A 12,244-nucleotide genomic window follows, 5' to 3' on the forward strand; every position below is an offset into this window, starting at 1 on the left:
CAAAGGCAGTTGTTAAGTGAACTCAGCATTCCAGGGTCTGTGGATCTGACGGGCAAGTATATTTGTGTGTCATCAGCATAAATATGAAAAGAAATGCCATGTTTATGGATAATATGTCCAAGGGGAAGCAGATACAAGGAAAACAAAATGGGTCCTAAGACCGACCCCTGAGGCACACCATATTTAACTGGACAGAACAAAGAGACATAGTTGTTTACAGACACGCAGAACTTCCTATTTGACAGGTAGGATGAAAACCATTCTAGGGCAGTACCAGAGATCCCCACCCAGTGCCTCAGTCTGTCTAACATGATGTTGTGATCAATGGTGTCAAAAGCAGCGCTAAGGTCCAGGAGTACCAGGACTGAGCACATGCCTTCATCAGCAGACATTAAAAGGTCATTGGTGACTTTAAGCAGGGCAGTCTCAGTGCTGTGGTACTTCCTGAAACCAGATTGAAACTTTTCAAATATTTTGTTATTTTCCAGTACAATGAGCAGCTGTTTGGACACAGTTCTTTCTAGAATCTTTGCAATAAAAGGAAGTTTTGAAATTGGTCTAAAATTATGTGGGAGGGAGGGATCTAAAGGGTTTCTTTAAAAGTGGGTTCACGCAAGCCGTTTTAAAATAATCAGGGACACAACCAGTAGATAGGGAGCTGTTGAAAACAGAGATCAAATGGAGCCCAACAGAATCTATTACTTTCAGTAAAAACTTTGTAGGTATTACATCAAGTGGGCTGGAGGACACTCTCATTTGTGATACTGTTTTTCAAAGCTCAGACAAGTCGATGGGATAAAACTGGTTAAAACTCTCTTGTTGCTGGTGAGGAACCTCTGAGTAAGAGGCCGTGGGGGTAATAGAGGCTCTGATTGACACCACCTTATTGGTAAAATAAGATAAAAACAATTCACAGTCATCATTACTTCCAGCTGAGGCACAAGGAGGGGTTGGGTTTACCAGCTGATCCACAGTCTTAAACAGAAACCTGGGGTTGTGTTTATGTGTAGTAATGAGTTAATAAAATAGTGTGTTCTCGCATCCTTAACCATGCTATTGTAGTTAATTAATAAATCCTTCAGACTGAGGTAATGAACTTGGAGACTGGATTTTTTCCATCTGCGCTCTTCTTTCCTGCATTCCCTTTTTAGGCTGCGAATGCTGTCATTTATCCAGGGTTGCTTACTAGCTTTAGACGTAGGCCTAACCTTTAGAGGAGCAGTAATATTTAGTGGCGACAAGCAGATATGATTGAAGTGATCGACCAGATTGTTGGTGTTGGAATCAGACAGATGTTGGCTTTGGCTCTGAAAGAATGCGCAAAACTTTGAAACACTTTGTTTATTAAAGATGCGAGAACACACGGAGCTTGGTGAGGCGGCATGAGTAACAGGCAAATCGCAGCTAAAAACAATACATCTGTGGTCAGATATGGTCATGTCCACCAATTCCACAGAGGAAATGCTTACACCCAGGGTAAAAACCAAGTCCAGTGTATGACTACAGTTATGGGTTTGCCCTTTGACATGTTGTTTGAAGTTAAAAGAAGTGGCCATATTATAAAATTTATAAGCACTTTGGAAAAATAGTATGAAAGCTGTTCTAAATAGACATTACATTGTTAGTGTACAGTTTTGACTATAGTACTTGCTTTTAATTTGCTTTTATATATAGAACCCTCTTGAAAATGAGATGATGCATCTCAAGAGGCTATCCTTTAATAATAAATTCAGTTTTTATTTTATATAGTTCCAAAGCAAAAATCTTTGTTAAAAAGTTAAAAGTTTTAAAGTGTGTATAAATCACTGAATTATAGGAGTAGCCTACGCTGTCTTGTCTTCTTCCCTGGTTTCCCCCTGCCGTTGATACTGCTGTTCATTCTGAATAGTAAACCTTGTTCACTTAATGGTAAGGTTGGCTAGTTAGGCTGTGTGTTGGAGATCAGTAATTCACTTAAAAGATATTTAATTAGTTAAATGGTTTAATTAGGGTTAGGGTGTGACAAAAATAATCGTGACTAGTTGATTAATCAAATAAATTATTAACACAGTAGTCGACTATGAAAATAATCGTTAGTTGCAGCCCTATGTGTGACTGTTTGGTACTTTTAAAGCAAAGTATTTAACAACAATCCAAACAAGTAGGTAGTAATGAAATGCAGATATTTAATGTTACTTATATAATATAAATGTAGCTAATAGGGCTGACCCCGAAGAGTCGATGCTTCGACTATTCGAGCCTGATTCGACTGTCAATCTCACAGTCGAAGCGAAACAAGGATCATGCCATATTGGCGGTATGAGGGTGCCCAACGTCTGATTTTACATAGAACTACCAGTTTTCTCTAAATAACTTAATATACAGCCTATTACAATATACTTTTTAATGTTTAATGCTGTAAATAAACATGTAAAAAGAATAAAACCTTCAATAAATGTTTTTATAGTACGTAAATTAATCCAAAATTGTAACCGTAAGCCTGGGTCGTCAGTGCGCATGTGTAAGCGTAGCGTGTATGTGCAGTGGCAGAAGAGGGGTGAATTTGATTTTGGTGAAACTAGATCATACTTCATGGATACAATATTTTCTGGTTTTCCCTCTGATGTTCTCTACCTGTTCTGCTTCAACTTTCAATTTACTGAGTTTGCTGATTAACATATATAATGTGGCTTTACTTACTCTTAGCACTTACTTTAGCCACTAACTACTGCTTACATAGCCATACAGCTAGCTGTCCTATCAGCTGACTCTGCCCAGACTGGAAGTTAGGTCCTCCAGTGGTGTATTGGTGTTTACACCTCAAATGAACGTACAGGAGCCTTACAGCTAAGATCCACTGACTCCGGCTATGGCGCGTTATGGCTATGCCATTGTAGTCAGTGCTTTTGAGTCCACCAGACGCAGCCGCAGTGCATCCCTGAAGCATCCCAGAAGCGTCTCTCCACTCCGCAGAGAATAGGTAGCAGGTCTATTTTTGTCTCTAGCCACGTCAAGCAGCACAGAGCAGATCGAACCAGGCAGGAAGTCAGACACAGAACAGCATAGAGAATTTTCAAAGTAAAACACCTGTTGAGACTCCTGACTGTAAAACAACAATAAACACGGTTAAAATGGACAGAAAATCATTTAACTACGTAGCCTACTTAATCAAAGTAGAAGCACAAAATGCAAACACTGATTGCCAAATCAACAAAATGTTAACATGTCAGCAAAATCAGGGAGGCATAAGGCTCTGATTCTGAAATGCTCCTTGTGGGAAATGCAGCCTGAAGTTGACACAACAAACATGCCATAACATACCGTAGCCGGAGTCAGTGGATTCCCAGCCTTACACCGCTGTTTCAGGCAGAGCTAGCTGATAACAGCAGCTACAGTTAGTAGTAGCGCCATAAAACCATAAAAACACTTTCTGCAAAAGCACTTTCTGTGAGACACAACCTCCAGCTCTGGCTCAGCAATGAAATGACACTTGCTGTTGTGTTAGACAGTACATGTTCAGTGGGCAGGGGCATCTACTGCGCTGAAGAGCTGGAGGAGGTCCGATCCGTTCATGATGTCAAGAAGGGAGCCAAATTCAAACCGCATGCTTGCACACACATTTACTGACAAGACGGTGCAGGAGAAAGTCTCATAGTTTGTGGGTCTTTAGACACACCAGGGACACATTTTAAGGTTGAAAAGAAATGAAAAAGTGGATTTTGCATAATGTGGGAAATTTAAGCTGGCTTTTCTTATGTTGCTTAGCCTTAGAGTGCTAAAATATACCCATTTAAGGCCATATTTGGATTTGAAGTAGCATTATATAATATCTTTATAGTTACCTTGAATTAAACTAATACATGTCTTACTTTATGAGATAAAATTCCCAACCTATGGGATGTTTTCTATTTACAGGAATAAACTCAAACTGCACCTGTTTTAGTTGAATTGACTGTAGGGCTAAACGATTAATTGTATTGCGATGTAATATAACGAGATTTTTTAATCGCAAAGGCTGCGATTACTCTCTGGTCACATGACACCCAAGAGGAAAGCAGTCTGCAGACGAAGTTGATGCTTTGTCTGCATCTTACGCTGTACCTTGCCTTCTTGTTGTACAATGGCCTTAAGCTTGAGAGAAGCTGACACTACATAGTGTCACACAGGGAATGAAAGTAGCACCTGCCACCCGTGGGTAACTTGGTGGTGGGTGAAATCGTCGGGCCATCCGCGGCTTTGATAGACAGGAAAAATGCACAACAGAAAGACACGTGTAGTAAGGTAAGCGTTTTGTGGCAGTCGGCGCCTGCGTCACACCAGCATTGCAGGCTGTGGGGGTGGGGAACTCCGGTGTAGTCGGAGAATTACCAAGCTTGTCTATTAAACACGAAAGGCGTCACTTGGTTTTATTTTTCGTTGGCCAACTTTTGAACCTAAAACAGAGTTGTTTTTTTTTTGTTTGCTTACTGGGGTACAGAAAGATGAACTCCTAGGAGATTAGAACTGAGATAAGGACGCATTAATTGGTGGTTGAACTGTTGGTTTTGTATTGAGCGCGTACTGTATAATACACTGTGGTGAACTTAGTTTTTCTTGTGGTCTGTAGATAGGCTGACCTGATGATATTATATCATTATGTAATGCCATGACTTATCTTTCTCATATTATTATAATTTGATATATCTTCTTCACCATTGCTCATAATAATAATTCTACCTAATTCATCATAACACAGACCTGACCCACAAGAAAGAACAGTATATGTTCTATCTATCTAATATTGTGTTGGTGATACTATACACTGATTTACTGCTTGTCCATTTTGAATAATACAGAAGGTAAAGAGCTTAAAAATGAATTGCATATTAATCAGAATCAGTTTTATTGCCAGGTATGTGTACACATACGAGGAATTTGACTCAAGATTGTACATTGCTCACGATGTGCTTACTTATACAACATTAAAATAATAATATAATAATAATAAAATCAAATCAGACACAAACTACAGAGTAGACAACACTAATATACACACTATGAACAACACAATATAGACATATTGACAAATAGTGCAGTAATTAGAGTGCAAAGGATGCAGGAGTAAACTATTCTCATTATGTACATGTTGAAGGTGGATATGATATACAGGTACACATACATGTACACATGTACACAGTGTGATAGAGCATAGTGCAAAGGATGCTGGAAAAAATAAATAAGACCTATGACCTTATGACCTGAGGTAGGTGTATTGGTATACAGTATATACAATATGACATAGTATGAACATAGTATGAACAGCACTGAAATAGAGAATGGTGAATATATAAATAATAAGCGGAAACCAGTAAACAGGTGGCTGATTAGAGGCAGAGTTACTGGGTTATTGCACAGGAATTGTTCCTGACACTGTGAGTCAGAAATCAGCTGTTCATCAGAGTGATGGCTTGTGGGAAGAAACTGTTCCTGAGTCTGTTGGTTTTGGCGTACAGTACTCTGTAGCGCCTACCAGAGGGAAGGAGCTGGAACAGGTTGTGTCCGGGGTGAGATGGATCTGCAGTGCAATCGCATATTGGTAAAAAAAAAAGAAAAAAAAAATCGCAATTAGATTATTTTCCTAAATTGTTTAGCCCTAATTGACTGTCCCCTGGGTAAATTAATAACAGCAAAAAGATATCAAGCAAATCACAGCAGAGAGATAGCATCACATTTGAACCAGATCTGAGCAGCTCTCCATGGACCTAACCACCCAGAGGCTCAGTGCCTCCCACTTTGGCCCACCCTGGACACTTCCTGTTGGGCCACTCCTCTCTGCTTTAGTTGTGAGGAATGCTGGTTCTCAGTGGAGTCTGCAGAGTTGTACTTTAGCATTAGTCAGCCTTGGTTGCAAGATTGTGGCAACGCTTGGAGGAGTGGAGTTGGGTTTGATATTATCAAAGGTCCTGGTTGAGGGGGGTCTGGAACATGGGCAGCAACTCTCTGTCTAATGACCCTCTGTTGGCTGGTAATTGTTGCCTTGGCTTATGTTCAAGCCTTTGTACGTTCCGGGAGCCAGCAGTCATGATCAAAGTTGTTCTTAACCTAGCAATACCTTAATCCCTTTGGTAATAAACAAGGCCTGGTGACAGAGGCCGCTCTTGTTTCACTGTGGATTAAAGTGGCCCTCCAAAGCTCTAGCTTCTTTACTGATATCCTGCTTCTTTATTGATATCTCGCATTGTGCCTTTAGCCAGACATAATGCTGGAATTTGCTCGGCCCAATCAGCAATCAAGTCCCACCTGGATCTGAGCCATGTTTGTACTGTCGGTTTGCCACTCATGTCCTAATGACCAATGATAGATACTCTGGTAAACAGAGGAACTTCTCAGCTTTACACAGAATCCCTCTCATTGACCAGATGAATGGAGCTATTCTTTATATCACCTGAGATATGGCAGGTTTATCTGAGCGGGATTACAGATGGATTAAGGCGATGTCACAAGAACTTCAACAGGTCGTTTAGCCATTCCATAGATTCCACTGATACCTAGAGGGGTGTTATGGTATGGTAATGTGAAAACAATGGTGTTTAGATGGAAAGGTGTTCTCAGCGAAAAGCCATCTGTTAGGCTTTAGGTTCCACAATTCACTTTTTTTTCTCAGCCATGCACTAATGCCTTTTAATTTTGTTGCAGTGTTTCTCCTAGGATGGAGTTGTAGCAAGAGAGGTGAAGCAAAAAATTTTTTTGTGCACGTAGTGCGTAGTTTGTCTGAATAAAAAACCCCAACACGTCTCAGCAGAATTGCTCTTGTGTCCATGAGCATGCGATGCACATTAGAATAGTTAAAATTTCGTCGTGTTAGTCATGGTCAGGGGTTTGGGGGTCCTCCCCCAAGAAAATTTTAAGTTTTCCAATGAAAAATATGTAATTCATATCCATCCACCCACCGTCAACCGCTTATCCTGCGTTCAGGGTTGCGGTGTATTTCACATTGTATTGGGCCATTATTTTCACAATATCTCTGAATAAATAGTTGGAAAAGCTAAAACAGATAATAAAACATGACATTTATCTGTGTAGACATTAATATAAAGAAATAGGCTAAATTACTTTTACTAAAAACTTTCCTTGCCTCAGCTCCTCCAGTCACCACCGTCCTTTCTTTTCCTAACAAGCACTTTTTCAAACTCATCTGAAACCTGAAAAATAATTCAATCAGTCTATACAGGACAGAGCTGTAGGCTAAACCACTTGAGTTTGTACCTGATGTTCTCAACATTGGACAAGTACGTAGTAATAAAATACAGCTACCAGTTAATTTGTATAAATTGAGCTAATGTTAAGTTACATAACAGCCAAAAGACGAAGCCCACTGTATAAGCTTTTCTGCTCAGCTGCGCAGTCTGAAGGGGAGGGGAGATGTTAGCAAACTTAGTGCAAACAGGCTTCACTTTTCCAGCAGTTGGGGAAACAACAAACAGACTTTTCTTTGTCTTGAGAAGCTAACACACCATAACCAACATAGTACATTTAAGCCAGAATATTTTCCTCCTCATGTTCACAGTCACTTTCTTACGCTCTGACAATCAAACACTCGCTACACACCTCCAATTTGGAGTAGATGTCCTTTGAAGAATGAGGAGAGGAAGCGAGCCGAACGATGAGTGTTACCATGAGCGTATTGTGTGTGAGTGAAAACTAGTAGCGCATTGATAGATTGGATAGATGGATTGTTTGGGGTAAATACATTTTGATGACTCAGAAATACTGGTCATATGACTTTTTAATTTAAGAGAAATTATGATTAATATGAAAGAAATAAAGTGATCTGCTAATACATGCAGTGATATCTCTCAGGCAGAAGTGCTGACAGTGCCTGCCATTTTTCTATAGGATGTGATGTGTTCTTGTTAATGTTGCAAATGTGAAGAATCACCTGTATCTTAACATTCAAGGCATTTGCAACATACAAATAACAAAACAAAATGGTTAGATTTTTTTATTAGTGAGACTAAACATGTCGTAAACACTGTCCCTGTCCTGTCTCCTCTAACTTGGCAGGCACTTCATGTTCCAACCACTGAACGAACAAACCTAATATGGCTGCAGGTTTGCAACAGCACTAACACGGATCTGCACGCCTGCCAGTTGGTCCCTGCAAGCCATTAACCGTAATCAATACTTAACACTGATAAAAATGATGACTTTTGCATGATTATTTTATCTTTCTATCTTTTTGTAAGTATTGCCTGATAAAGTCTGTTGTGGATGGAAATATTTGTAACTGTATGAATGAGGGATAAAGTCAGTAAGTCTGTTCATTCAATAAAACAGTCACAAATCTTTCTATGTCTTTCAGGACACACGCCTGCGTTCTGTAGAACAATAGATTTCCCTTTCCACAGTGTAAACATGTTATTGTGGCAGACAGTGTTTCAGCAAACGCATGCTCACTCACTGGCCATCTGACATGATTGACAGTGGTGATATGAGTACAGGCGCCAAATTACAACTATGAATGTCACACAAATATGCCATGAGTGTCGCCTGTTGCCTCGTTTCTCAGTGGAAGATATGGTTTATCTAGCTATTAAATAAATTTTGCTATATCTCCCATGATACCTACAGTACTTCTGGTAAAGATTGTGGATAGTAAAAAAAAATCCAAAACCTTATTTTTTAGAGCACATGAACAGCAGTGTAAGCAGTAATAAAGAGATGAATAGAGTTACAGATTGATATAGATATCTAGATGATATGAAAAATACACCACATGTATAGATACAGACATATTGTAGACCGTGTATGTCTCCATACCAACCACAGCACTTGTACCACCTGTTTTCACTTACACAACATACCAGTATCCATTTACTTAAGCCAATAAACAGTTTGAGTGAATTATTGTACTGTAAAAAGTAAAAGTTAGAGCAGTCGGCACGCAGTTTTTATTTTACTGTTTGAGAATGTTAATAATTTTCCACCTCTCTGATTAGAGCTTTAGATTTAATATCTTTAGACATAAAATTCTTTAGAACCTACATATATACACAAGCTATAGTTCTTTCAAATTGTATTATAGACATGGCGGTATTGATGCCTGCACCAGCCAATCATGGTGATGAACTATAACAACTCATTTTAAACTTAAAATATGTATCAAGTATATGTCAAGTATTCACAACAGCAAATTTGTATTGTTTTGCCATGAGTAGTGTTCTTCTTTCATCTTGCTTGCTTCAGAGCATGGACAGGTCATGATAGAGCCTTGGTGGGTTTTGTCTCGTCTCACAAGCCCGCTGTCACAGCTATCATCGCTCCAGAACAAAAGGCATAAACAGCAAGCTCTCTGGTATATTTCTGTGTTTGAGTTCTTATGATTTACTATCCAGCTGCCCTCAAATATGTTCCAACTTGGCAGCGACTTCTGCTGAGGATTAGCAGCAGTCGTGGCTAACAGGCAATTGAATATTTATATACTGCTGAGCAGCGGCAAACAAAACCCCTTTTGAGGGTCAGCAGTTTGAGCTGTGAAATCACTCTATTTATGCGCTTGTTTACATAGCTCTTACAATATTTTCATGGTGAATGAATGCAAATTCTATCTCAATCATGACCTAGCTCAGGGGTTAAGTGGTGACAAAATGCATACGCATAAGGGGCAGAGGGACAAGTCAAACAATCTGTTCTTTTTACATAAAGGGATTTGAAATAGGGGTGGTCACCCTCTGGTCAAAATGGCCTCTTGTAATGGCTACAGCCAATGAGGGCAGTGAAGACTGCATGTTGTTTGCAGGCTTAACAGCCACAGAGCTGGGCTCTTCTTCTAGTCCCTAACCTGAAGGTGTGCGTATTAACTTTATCTGGCTAATCCTTATGCCATAGAGAATAGAAGAGGATTAAGACTTTAACCCCTTCAGAGAGAGTGTCTCATTCTGGAGCAGATAGGGCCCTTGGCCAGTGTCTCCCTGCTGGAGCTCCTCTCGGACTCATTGTCCCGTCACGAAGGCCAGCTGTCAGTGTCCCTGGGATGACGAGATGAATGAGGAGCCCTTGAGCAGTGCGTCTGCTCCCTCTGTTTAGTGAGGGGCCTCTTGCTGTATAAATCACGACTTCAGGGCAGAACAGGACTTTACAGGACACTGGAAATAAAGAATTAAAATATTTTCTAATTTATCAATGGGTCTAAAACTTAAGTTCCACCTGAATTAAATTTGAATCAACACAATTATAAATTTTTTCTCCTATTTTCCATTTTCCAAATCTTTTCCTGAACTTAACCCAAGAGCTTTTCTTTCCAAACCACTTACAACACTCAGGACCAGGTGTTGACCCTGGTGTCAACAATTTCAGTGCATACAAATGCAGATCAGTGTGTATCATTACACCTGCAAATTAATAAAACGACCAAGACACTCTTTTTACACAGTATTATAAAGACACAGTCTGCAAAAGATCACAGCAGTTTTTTTTCTTTTAAAGATATTAACCCTCACTTGATTCCAGTATATTCAGGCACAATGTTATTGTAAAGTGGCCAAAAGAACTCTGTAGATATTACTAGGAAAATGTAATGTTTCTGACTGTGAATGAAGATGTGTAATGATTCCTGTATGAGTAAAGATTATGAAACACTTTGAAACCATAAATCACTCACTTGCACAGCTGTGTTTGTCTGTATTGTTATTACTGGCTCTTTCTTTCAACTCTGTTTCTGAGTGACCTTCAAATCTCCACTTTTACTTTTTAAAGTCATTATCATGTAAACTGCTGTGCACTGTTTTCTGAATCTTCAGTAGCAAAGCTACTATATATATATATTTTTTCACTAACTATAAAATATAATAAAAATTCAAAGTAACTTTGCTGAGTCTTTGTCATATCTTCCTATCAAGTGGGACTTATTGTAAGTGTTAGAAATCCCCAATATCTCCAGCTCGCTAGTTGATGTGAAAGGTTTTTCCCACTTGGCTGCTCATACTTATTGCTTTACTTAAGGGTTCACAAGCCACAAAGGTTAGGAAATACTCTGTACCAATATACTGTACCTGGTGACAATAATTGACATTCTGGCAACAAGCCAGTTACTGATGGTTAAATAGAGATATGTAAAGACAGAAAGAGAGAGACAGGGGCAGAAGGAGGCGGGACTAATGACTCATAAATGAGCTGACGGCTAGGTGTTGGTACACCTGCACTGTTTGAGGGACTAAAAGGGAAATATTAAACAGTGTGCCCTCTCAGCTTGGACTGTAGGTGGTCTGGGCCTCACACCTGCCTCTGCACCCCAGCCCTGCCAGCCACACATCTGCACCATAGCATTGTCACTCACTTAACACCATGTCTCAACACAGCGTTTCTGCATCACAGGTATTTACCCCCTTGGGCTTACATGATGTGGAACCTGCAGGGGCTCTACTGAGTGATCAGCAATCAAAACACACACTCACTGATTAAGGTTGCTGCTGGGTCTCCAAGCTGAATCCCTCAGTTGGGCAGCTTCAACGTTAGGCCGATCTGTGAACCAACAGAGCTAATGTGTAATGTTTCGCTTCACTGCTGTCCAATTGGTGGTCTTCCCTTCCCTTGCCTCCTACACGTCTTACTTGGCTTTTCTCACTTTTTCACATCCATTGTGCCACCTGAGACCCCGCATGTGCCTGCATGAACAGACTTCTCACTGTCACTCTCGCAGGTTCAACATACGGCCAAGAAAATACCGCAAACAGGAGGATTTCTCACAAACAGATGTCCTGAGAAACCCCTCACGTAGGCGTTCACAGTCACCCTACAATCATCTAAGACTGTCAAAGCTCCCATTGATGGTGTAAGCTTGAGATAACCGTAGACTGTCTAGCATTGTGGTTGGCGGTTAGGGGAGTGTCTATTTCATGTCGTTGACTCAGCTCTTGCTAAGTGGGATGAGTGACGGTGGATGGGTGGAATGAGAGCCCATGACCAGCTGTTTTCCTGATGGTTACCGCAAAGGTCTGGACCCTGTGGATGATCCTTACCCATCCTGACCTGGAAGTCAGTTCTGCTGTCAACAGCTCCTGGGAAAGAACATGTTCATCTCTTTCATCTTGAAGTCTCTGAGTTTGGCAGCACCTTCTCATCCCAGCAGCTTTCAGCCTTCAGTGACTAAGCAACTGTTGCTGGTGGGGCAAAGTAAGCTGATCCTGCATGTTACAAAGTCCGCTGAGAAAGATTAGAGATTTTCATTTATATTTTCATTGAACTTTTCACATTAACAGTGAAATAATTTACATCTTCATTGATTACT

At 40.2% G+C, this 12,244-nt stretch overlaps 1 long non-coding RNA gene across 1 annotated transcript in view; it reads left to right on the plus strand.

Annotated features, from left to right (window-relative positions):
- The window catches only part of LOC123962542, a 16,647-nt gene extending 8,341 nt beyond the window's left edge, over window positions 1-8,306 (plus strand). Inside the window, exon 3 of the long non-coding RNA XR_006822977.1 lies at window positions 8,023-8,306. This is a non-coding gene — a long non-coding RNA (uncharacterized LOC123962542). The remainder of the gene's footprint in view (window positions 1-8,022) is intronic.
- The last annotated feature ends 3,938 nt before the right edge of the window (window positions 8,307-12,244 follow it).

Source organism: Micropterus dolomieu, linkage group LG22 (genome assembly GCF_021292245.1).
Source record: "Micropterus dolomieu isolate WLL.071019.BEF.003 ecotype Adirondacks linkage group LG22, ASM2129224v1, whole genome shotgun sequence".
NCBI classification, from domain to species: Eukaryota; Metazoa; Chordata; class Actinopteri; order Centrarchiformes; family Centrarchidae; genus Micropterus; species Micropterus dolomieu.